The 11,100-nt window shown below is 48.6% G+C and overlaps 1 protein-coding gene across 1 annotated transcript in view; it reads left to right on the top strand.

Annotated features, from left to right (window-relative positions):
• Positions 1–483: 483 nt before the first annotated feature.
• LOC136571973 (urotensin-2 receptor-like) overlaps positions 484–11,100 on the top strand; it is a 43,114-nt gene continuing 32,497 nt past the window's right edge. The window contains exons 1-2 of the mRNA XM_066572594.1: positions 484–617; positions 709–780. The gene's annotated coding sequence lies outside the window, so the exon portion shown is untranslated. The remainder of the gene's footprint in view (positions 618–708; positions 781–11,100) is intronic.

Raw genomic sequence — 11,100 nt, 5'->3', positions numbered from 1 at the left:
CGCAGGAGGACGGTGTGGGTAGATACCTCTTCATCAAGGGTAAATTGGCAGATACACCAGTCAACCTGGCTTCACTTTATCTACCCAACTCCTCCCAGGTTCCCTTCCTTGAGAGGGCCTTGGAGGATCTGGTGGAATTCCGGCAGGGCTCCCTGATACTAGGGGGGGATCTAAATATCCCTCTTAACCCGTCCATGGACACATCTAGAGGGGTTTGTAGCATGCCTTGATCTACACATAGCAAGTTTCGCAAGATACTTCACGAGCATCAGTTAGTGGACGCATGGAGAATTATCCACCCCTCCACAAAGGACTACACTTTCTTTTCATGTCCTCATAATTCGTACTCCAGAATAGACTATTTTCTGACTCAGCAGGCGAGCCTTCCCCTAATCACATCCGCACACATTGACGGTATATCCTTTTCAGATCACGCCCTTATCTCTATCTCACTCTCCTTCCCCTCACTACATCGCAGGACCTGGCAGTGGCGTCTCAACGATTTCCTCCTACAAGAGCTTTTTATTAAAAGTGAGATCCAAAACACCCCTAGAGGAATACTTTAACAACAACACAAACCAAGGGGCCGCTCCGATCAGCGTGTGGGAAGCCCATAAGTGCGTTATTAGGGGATCCCTCATCAATATTGGGTCCAGAGCGAAAAAAGAATGCAGAGCCTAATTAAAAAATCTTTTTGATCGCTTTCAGATCCTGGAGTCGGCGCATAAACGAACCTTAGATGCCACATCAGGATCAGAATTAATGCAACTGAGGGATAAGGTACGCTTACTGTACACGGCGCGAGCCAAGGGCATGTTAGCAAAATGCAGGAGACACTTCTTTGAGTATGGCAATAAGCCTAGCCATACTCTGGCCCGGGCTTTAAGGAAAGGGAGAACCCACACATATATACCACAAATCTCCTCTGCAATTTAGGATTGGGGCATAACATGTTAAATTGGATCTTTAGTCTATACTCCTCCCCTACTGCCTCGGGTAACGCAAACGGCGTGTTCTCCTCCTCTTTTAAAATATCTAACGGCACGCGACAGGGTTGCCCTCTTTCCCCTCTCCTTTTTATCCTGTGGCTAGAACCCCTCCTCGGTTACATTAGATCCAATGTCAGCATTGGAGGAGTCCAGATGGGGGGTGCTGTGCATAAGGTAGCTGCATACGCGGATGACTTGCTGTTCTTTCTCTCTTCCCCGAGGGTCTCTCTTCCTGTTCTCCTGAACGAACTCCGTCTCTATGCAACGGTCTCAAATTTCAAAATTAATTTTCAAAAATCAGTGGCCCTCAATATTTCCCTACCTGGCTCCCTGGTGGAAGAGATACAAGACTCCTTCGCTTTTAGGTGGGCCAGAGACAATATCAAATACCTGGGGGTCCACCTTACAGCGCACACCGCTAGCCTCTACGCAGCCAATTTCCTGGGCCTTCTGAACAATATTAAAAGTGACCTAAGCTCCTGCATGAAGGGCTTTTTCTCTTGGTTTGGCAGGTGCTCAATATTTAAGATGAATATCTTGCCCATTGTATTGTACACCCTCCAAGATTTACCTATTGACATTCCAAGACTCTTTTTCCGACACCTGTCTTCCTTACTCACGAAGTTTGTCTGGGTGAATAAACCAACCCGGATAGCGCAGAGCCTCCTGTCGAGGCCCAAGGTGATGGGGGGCCTCGGCCTCCCAGACTTTCTGGCTTACCATCTGGCCTCCCAACTAGTGAGAGTGGCTGACTGGCTTAGACATGCAGATAGTAAGCAATGGATCTCAATGCAACAGACGTTTTCCTCAGTACCCTTGTCGGTCCTCCCTTGGATACAGGGAGACATTCCATCAGAGATTAGGCTGCATCCCACAATAGGGTCCACCCTTAGAGTAATCTCCCGAGCTCTTCACAAAACAGGGGTCTCACCTGGGCCCTCTTCCTTATTTCCCATTTTGGGTAACCCGGCCTTCCCTCCGAGTCTAGAGGGGGGTGGGTTTAAATGTTGGTTCCGAAATGGTAGGTTTAGAGCATTCCACTTAATCTCAGAAGGTCAATGGCTGCCTGTAGATGAGCTGGCCAATGTCACAGACCCGGTACCACTGAACTTCTGGCAGATCCATTATATTAGGCATTTCCTCCTTTCTCTACCCCCGCCACAGGGATTCTCGTGAGCAAAGACCCCATTTGAGCAATTATGTAGTGGCACGGGCCCCTCTCGCCATACCCTGTCTAACATATATAATATTCTAATGTTTGACATGGAGAACACTACACCATCTTATGTCCTGGCCTGGGAGAAGGATTTGTGGATATCGTTTACACCTGAACAAAAATGTACACCTACACACATAAGTTCTCCATCTCAAGTAAGCTTCAGGAAGCAGGATTCAAGGTCCTCTCTTGGTGGTACAGGGTGCCCTCACGGTTACATGAAATGTACATAAAAATCGACAACATTTGAAAAGAAACCTCTGAAAACTGCACAGCTAGCCCCGATCCCAGTTTCATCAGTACTTCATCCAGCACTTACTAACTTTCTACGTTAGAACCAACGACAGAGGAAGAAGTCTCCAGGCTCCTTTCTGCTGCCCGCCCCACCACCTGCGCTAGCGACCCTCTCCCCTCTCACCTCCTCCGGTCCCTTTCCCCAGCTATCATTACTCACCTTACCACAATCTGCAACCTCTCCCTAACCTCTGGCACTTTCCCCTCCTCATTTAAACTCTCCATCATATCCCCTCTGCTTAAAAAACAAACTCTGGACCCGACTGATGGTGCCAACTACCGACCTGTCTCAAACCTCCCATTCATCTCCAAATTACTGGAACGCCTGGTCTACTCCCGCCTTACTCACTTTCTCTCTGACAACTCGATCCTCGACCCCCTCCAATCTGGTTTCCACTCTCTACACTCAACCCAAACTGCCCTTACAAAAGTAACAAATGACCTGATGACTGCAAAGTCGAGAGGTGATTACTCCCTACTAATCCACCTTGACCTCTCTGCTGCGTTTGACACTGTTGACCATGACCTCCTTCTCACTTTGCACCGCTCTATTGGTCTAAAGGACTCTGCTCTCTCCTGGTTCTCTTCCTACCTCTCTGACCGCTCTTTCAGTGTCTCCTTTGCTGGTTCTATCTCCGCTCCACTTCCTCTCACTGTTGGGGTACCCCAGGGTTCGGTCCTTGGTTCCCTTCTCTTCTCTATCTATACTGCCCCAATTGGACAAACCATCCACAAATTTGGCCTCCAATACCATCTCTACGCTGATGACACCCAACTATACACCTCCTCTCGTGAGATCTCTGGACCATTCCTCCAAAATATCACCGACTGTCTGTCCGCTGTCTCTAACACTATGTCCTCCCTTTTTCTCAAACTAAACCTCTCTAAAACCGACCTCCTTGTCTTTCCACCTTCCAACCGACCTCCCATTACCATCTCCATTCCAGTGTCTGGCACCATCATAAGCCCCAGACAGCATGCCTGCTGCCTTGCAACTCGCTACTCATCGGCCTCCCCCGCACTAGACTCGCTCCACTCCAATCCATACTAAATGCAGCAGCTAGGCTCATTTTTCTATCCAGTCGTTATTCAGACGCCTCTGCATTATGCCAGTCGCTGCATTGGCTGCCCATCCACTGCAGAACTAAATTTAAACTCCTCTACCTCACTCACAAAGTTCTGCATGGCACTGCGCCACCATACATCGCCTCCCTACTGTCAGTACACCACCATACATCGCCTCCCTCCTGTCAGTACCCCACCCAGCCCGCTCACTCCGATCGGCTAACACACTCAGACTAAACACCCCTGTAATACGAACCTCACATGCTTGCCTCCAGGACTTCACCAGAGCAGCACCCATCCTCTGGAACGCTCAACCCCAAGGCATCCGGACAATTCCCGATGCACGAAATTTCAGACGTGCCTTAAAAACGCACCTCTTCAGAGAAGCATACCAAATCTCCTGACCTAGTCCCTCGCCCCTCCCTATTGTGCCCCACCCCATTTGCCTTCTAATAATTGATCTCCACATGAAATCCCCTATTGCCTGTGTTCCTCATGCCTTGCTTCTCCCCCCCACCCCCTGCACCTCCTGTACCACCCCAACCCATTTGTGTCTAACCCAATGTACCTCACATTGTAATTGTTGTATTGTTTTGCATTTATCCATGCCTGAAAGCGCTGCGGAATAAGTTGGCGCCATACAAATAAAGATTATTATTATCCCGCGGTCTCCTGTCTTTGTTGGAGGTGCAGTGCAGGCCAGGGGACCCTACTGCAAATTCTCTGGGATTGCCAGAGAAATGAGGTGGCCATCTATGGGCTCGCTTCTTATTTTATGCCTGCAGTTATGTAAAAGCTGAATTAAGCCGTCTCTTTTGGACTGCCGTTGGCTGCTCTGCTATTTATTTGGCTCTCAACACCTCCTTAGAGTTCAGGAAGCTGCTGCCTCAGATGCTAAATTACCCCAAAGTATCACAATGTACACAGGTAGTGCAGCAGCCCGGTACCATCATTGGTGCTCGGGAAGATGGCGAGATAGAAAACACTTACTTTTGTCACGGGTGGCTCTACCACCTTCTCCTTCAAGGCACCAAGCATAGTTAAACCAGCCGCTCACAGGTCCCGTAAATAACACCTGCATAGGGAACCATTCAATACCTGATTGCCTTCGTGACGCCAGTGCCCCTTTCAAATGTTAAGTGAAAATAACAAAGTCCACAGACAAAGGAATAATTTTTCCCAAACTGGAGGTGCACGGTTTTTCTCTTTACTCCTAATTCACACGGTGCGGTTCTATTACACGGTTTCAACAGTCTTAAGCAAAAGTATGCAAACACTTGTTCTTAAATTCTTCCCTCACCAAGTTTGTTTCCAGAAGCCACTCTCTCTTTTTGGGGCATTCGCAGTCTAAGTTATCTAACGGACCGTTGTTGGAGTGCTCTAGCTGCAAAACTAGGCGCACAACTCAATACAGTTCTTCTCTTAAGTATCTCCATACTCCCAAACTACAGTTACAGTCTCTCTCATGTGCACTCCTTAGTGAAGCAGACATATGGAGGAACCATGTGCACGCCAACACCGACTTCAGGAAAACAGGATCTGCTTCCCGATCTTTCCCAAGGAAAGGCCTTCCATTGCTGTGGGAGGGCACCCTGGACACGGCACGGGTAAGCTCCAAGACTCCTGCCTCCTCACACAGCTCCTTTTCTCCATCGCATCTCCACTCTCCAACCTCCTCCTTTTCTCTCTTTCTCCGACTGCTTCTCCACTGTCTAACTCCTCCCCCTCTTACCTGACTCACTTCACAGCAGGCGCAGACACAGAAGGTTTGGAGGGACAATTCACATAACCAGACATTAACCCTTTCGTGACCCGTCTGAGTCAATACACATCACTCTACATTATCCACCACTCTGGACAGAGACATGAGACAAACATAAATACACACAGAAACAAATACAAATACGCTCACACAGTATAATTTGACTTGATGCGTTAAGAAGACTTTATGCCGCCGTTTATTTGCACTTTCAATAGATTTTTAATGACTTAAGATAAGAAAACTTATCACTGAAAGTTGTTACAGACAAGTTAAGCTTTGCTATATTTGTACACACATAATATGTGTGTCAGGGCCAACTGCCCATCTGAGCCCGTGTGTGGAGAGGGTCGGCTGCTCCCCGCCCCCCTCACTCACGTAAGGCCCATTTAGACGTGACGAATGTCAGGCAAACGGGCACAACACTTGTCCCTCGCCCCCCACCCCGCCCCTCTCCATTGCCTTAACATAGCGGCCGTTCAGTACTGCACAGCTGCTATTTATACTCAGCAATCAATTCATCCTCCATCGTTTATGCTGCATAAACGATGGAGAATGAGCTGATCGCTCAGTACAAATAGCAGCTGTGCAGTACTGAACAGCCACTATGTTAAGGCAATGGAGAGGGGCGGGGGGGGGGCGAAGAGTGAAATCTCCTCCTGCCGTCCCACTGTGAGCCAGCGATACTAGCTCCCATGCAGGTGCATAGGATCTAGTATGTGCGGGGACGAGTGTCGGGCATCGTTTGCCTGACATTCGTCCCGTCTAAAAGGGCCTTTAGGTTGACTGCACTCATTCTGTTACTAAGGAGCTGCAGGCCTACCCTCCTTCACGTGGCATCGCGGCACTGTGGGCATCTGCAGTTGCCTCTACTGTGACTATCTTCCCCTGTCTGGTTGCCCCTAACCTGAGGCACTGGAGAGGAAACTATGGAGGACGCTTGGGGATATACAGAGTGCTACACAGCGTGCCGAGGCAGAAAGGATTGGAGCTCATTAATAAGAGATTGGTCAGGACATAAGGGGGCACTACTAACTTATGGGGGTACTAAAGGGGACCTGATAATTTATGGGGAAATAAGGGAGAATTGATAGCTTATGATTGCACTATTAAAGGGAAGCTGCCACTAAGTTATGGTCCTGTTAGGGCAGCTGACAGATCTGGGTGTGTATTTGTCATACTCGCCCACTTCCTGGTTCCCATGGTGCCCACGGTGCCCACTAGTGACACCGCACATCAGCCAAAAATCTGACTATACAAGTCTATGGGAGAGCGCATTCACAGGACTCTGAAAAGAGTCAGATGTTCGGCTGGCGCACAGACTTTACAGACTGGCACCGTGGGAACCAGGAAGCGAGTGAGTATGAATATTACAGCACCCACCTCCCTGTCAGCTGACCCGCAGCACCACAACTTAGTTTATGGTACCTTAGGCAGGTGGAGGTTTGCCTTTAACTGATAAGGGCACTAAGGAGCAATAATAACTTGTGGGGTCACTATTAATTTATGAAGGTACTAAGGGAGCAATAATGACTTATAGGGCAATAAGGGGTCATTATTAACTCGTGGGGACAGTATAAACTTGTGACAGCCCTGAGGGAGCAATAATAACTTGAGCAAATAAGGAAGATGGAAAAATACCTCTGCAGCGCCACCTACTGGATGTCAATGTGACTTTATAACAAGTCTTAACAATGATTGGGAATAGGAAACCAAGCCAGAAAACCATGCATAGACAGCTGTTTCTGGGTGTTTGCCCCTCATCAGTGTGCAGCAGGGTTCTGCCTTGTTTGTGGTGACACTTAGGGGCACTATTACATTATGGGGTACTACATGGGCAGTATTAATCTATAAAGGTACTAAGGGGGCATTTATAACTTATGGGTCATTCAAAAGGCATAAGTTGTGGGGGCACTATTAACTTGTGATGGCATTGAGGAAGCACTAATGACTTGGGGGGGCACTAAGGAAGCACTATTACATTATAGGGGCACTAAGGTGGTAGTATACATTTATGAAGGTATTGAGGGAGCAATAATAACTTATGGGGCACTAAGGAGGCATTAACCCCTTAAGAACACAGACTTTTTTTTTCATTTTAGTTTTTTTCCTCCTCACTTTCAAAAAAATTTAAAACTTACTTTTCTATTCACGTCGCTGTCTGACAACTTATGTTTTTTTTGCGGGATGGGTTGTATTTTCCAACGGTACTACCTGATGTAACATATAATGTACTGAAAAACATTTAAAAATTTCAAAGTGGAGTGAAATGGAAAAAACCCACAATTGCGCCATCTCTGGGGGTCTTGTTTTCACAGTGTACACACTGCAGTGACAATGACCTGATGGATGTATTCTGGGCCAGTAGGAATACTGCGATGCCAAATTTATATGTTTTTTCTTTTGCTAGATTACTTTGGAAAAAAGTTAAACCATTTATTTATTTACTTGTTGCCTTAGTTGCGTCAGGACTAGTTCTTTATGCGACATCCTGTAGTTTCTATTGGAGTACATATGACTTTTTGATGGGGTTTTTTTTTTTCTGACATTCACCGGCCAGGAAAAATATTCTGTTACTTTGATAGACTGGATTTTTACATTCACAGAAATACCAAATAAGCTTTTGTTTATTGTAGAACTTTTCCCACATTAATACTTTCTTTAATTTTTTCTAATAAAACTTTTTCTTTACTCATTTAACATTTTTTTTAGTCGCCATAGCAACTTGAACTTGTGATCGTTTGACCACAACATTGTATTATTCCGCATTTTGGTGGCATTTCTTTAGGGCAGTCCTGGGGCCGTTCAGAAATCTCCTGGCAGCCATAGCAACTAAGCGGCACCCTGCAATCCCATTGTAAGGGTGGTGGTTAGGCATTCAGGACTCCTGAACAATGATTGGGGCAACAGGAAGGTGTCTACTGTCACGTGCGGCTGGCACCTATCTTGTATGGAGCGGGATCAGCTCGTGATCCCGCTCCCTATAAACCCTGCACACCCAGAACATACATGGATGTCTTGTGGTGTTAAGGGGTTAATAACTTATGAGCCCACTAAGGGGGCATTATTAACTTGTTGTGACACTAATAACTTGTGACAGCATTGAGGGAGCACTACTAATCTGTGGGGGCACTAAGTAGGCACTTTTGGCGTTTGGGGGTGTTAAGGAGCACTATTAACTAGAGATGAGCGAGCGTACTCGTCCGAGCTTGATGCTCATTCGAGTATTAGGGTGTTCGAGATGCTCGTTACTCGAGACGAGCACCACGCGGTACTCGACCCCATTACATTTCCTTCCCTGAGAAATTTGTGCGCTTTTCTGGCCAATAGAAACACAGGGAAGGCATTACAACTTCCCCCTGCGACGTTCAAGCCCTATACCACCCCCCTGCTGTGAGTGGTTGGGGAGATCAGATGACACCCGAGTATTTAAATCTGCCCCGCCCGCGGCTCGCCTCAGATGCATGCTGACAGAGATCAGGGACAGTGCTGCTGATGCTACTGCTGCTATAGGGAGAGCGTTAGGAGTTATTTTCTTCTTCAAGAACCCCAACGGTCCTTCTTAGGGCCACATCTGACCGTGTGCAGTACTGTTGAGGCTGCTTTTAGCATTTTTGCACATTTATTTTTTTTGTATATCGGGCGTGCAGACCATAGCGTCCTCAGTCTGCAGTCATTTTACTGAGTATAGGGCCAGTAGTGGTGAGGCAGGGAAAGAGGTATTCAGGCTATATAGGCAGTGGGCTTTTTCAAAAAAATTGTAAAAAAAAAATCTTTGGGCTGCCTGTGACCGTGTTCAGTTTACTGCGTGTTTGCTGGGGGTAGTAGTCGCTAACTATTACCCAGCTAGGTGTTACTGCAGCCTAGCGCATAATTTTTTGTGGCTGCACTGTGCTTTCAATAACCACAGTCATCCTCCAACAGGGAAATCCATATACAGGCTATATCAGAGGCAGTGGGCTTTTCCCGAAAAATTGTAAAAAAAATACTATATTTGGCCTGCCTGTGACCGTCTTCAGTTTACTGCGTGTGTGCTGGGGGTAGTAGTCGCTCACTAATACCCAGCCTTGCGCATAATTGTTTCCTGGCTCTGCTGTGTCCGTTACATGACCGCCGTCATCCCGCCAGAGGAAAAGAGTATACATATATACGCTGCATACGGTGTCTGTCTGTTTTTTCACCTCACCGCTTTAAAAAATTGAAGCAAAATACTTAAGGCCTACCCCTGGCCTTTGGCCACTTGACTGGTTCTGCCCTGTGAATTCCAGCAGCTCAGTCATACGCACCTACGTCTCACTACAGGCTTGCGCATAATTGTTTTCTGGCTCTGCTGTGCGTTCCGTAAGCGAAGTCAGCCTCCAACCACAGGCCAATAAGCAGCACATTTAATTACAGCGTTCTGTTTCGGCTCTACTCGTAATACAGCATGCTGAGGGGTAGGGGTAGGCCTAGAGGACGTGGACAGGGGCGAGGACACAGAGGACCAAGTCAGGGTGTGGGCACAGGCCGAGCTCCTGGTCCAGGTGTATCGCAGCCAACTGCTGCGGGATTAGGAGAGAGGCACGTTTCTGGGGTCCCCAGATTCATCTCACAATTAATGGGTCCACGCGGTAGACCTTTATTAGAAAATGAGCAGTGTGAGCAGGTCCTGTCGTGGATGGCAGAAAGTGCATCCAGCAATCTATCGACCACCCAGTCTTCTATGCCGTCCACAGATGCAACTCTGAATCCTCTGGCTGCTGCTCCTTCCTCCCAGCCTCCTCACTCCATTACAATGAGACATTCTGAGGAGCAGGCAGACTCCCAGGAACTGTTCTCGGGCTCCTGCCGAGATTGGGCAGCAATGGTTCCTCTCCCACCGGAGGAGTTTGTCGTGACCGATGCCCAACCTTTGGAAAGTTCCCGGGGTCCGGGGGATGAGGCTAGGGACTTCCGGCAACTGTCTCAAGAGCTTTCAGCGGGTGAGGAGGACGATGACAATGAGACACAGTTGTCTATCAGTGAGGTAGTAGTAAGGGCAGTAAGTCCGAGGGAGGAGCGCACAGAGGATTCGGAGGAAGAGCCGCTGGACGATGAGGTGACTGACCTCACCTGGTATGATAAGCCAACTGAGGACCGGTCTTCACAGGGGGAGGCAATTGCAGCCGCAGGACAGGTTGGAAGAGACAGTGGGGTGGCCAGGGGTAGAGGCAGGGCACGAGCGAATAATCCACCAGCTGTTTCCGAAAGCACCCCCTCGCGCCAAGCCACCGTGCAGAGGCCAAGGTGCTCTAAGGTATGGCAGTTTTTCACTGAGAGTGCAGACAACTGACGAACTGTGGTGTGCAAGGTTTATCGTGCCAAGATCAGCCGGGGAGCCACCACCACCAGCATGCGAAGGCATATGATGGCCAAGCACCCCACAAGATGGGACGAAGGCCGTTCACCGCCTCCGGTTTGCACCACTGCCTCTCCCCCTGTGCCCCAACCTGCCACTGAGATCCAACCCCCCTCTCAGGACACAGGCACGACCGTCTCCCGGCCTGCACCCACACCCTCACCTCCGCTGTCCTCGGCCCCATCCAGCAATGTCTCTCAGCACAGCGTCCAGCCATCGCTAGCGCAACTGTTTGAGCGCAAGCGCAAGTACGCCGCCACGCACCCGCACGCTCAAGCGTTAAACGTGCACATAGCCAAATTGATCAGCCCGGATATGCTGCCGCATAGGCTTGTGGAAACGGAGGCTTTCAAAAACATGATGGCGGCGGCGGCCCCGCGCTACTCGGTTCCCAGTCGCC

The sequence above is a fragment of the Eleutherodactylus coqui genome, chromosome 6, assembly GCF_035609145.1.
Source record: "Eleutherodactylus coqui strain aEleCoq1 chromosome 6, aEleCoq1.hap1, whole genome shotgun sequence".
Lineage (NCBI taxonomy): Eukaryota > Metazoa > Chordata > Amphibia > Anura > Eleutherodactylidae > Eleutherodactylus > Eleutherodactylus coqui.
The sequence above is the reverse complement of the archived record's forward strand: the minus strand, read 5'-3'. Positions and strand labels throughout refer to the sequence as shown.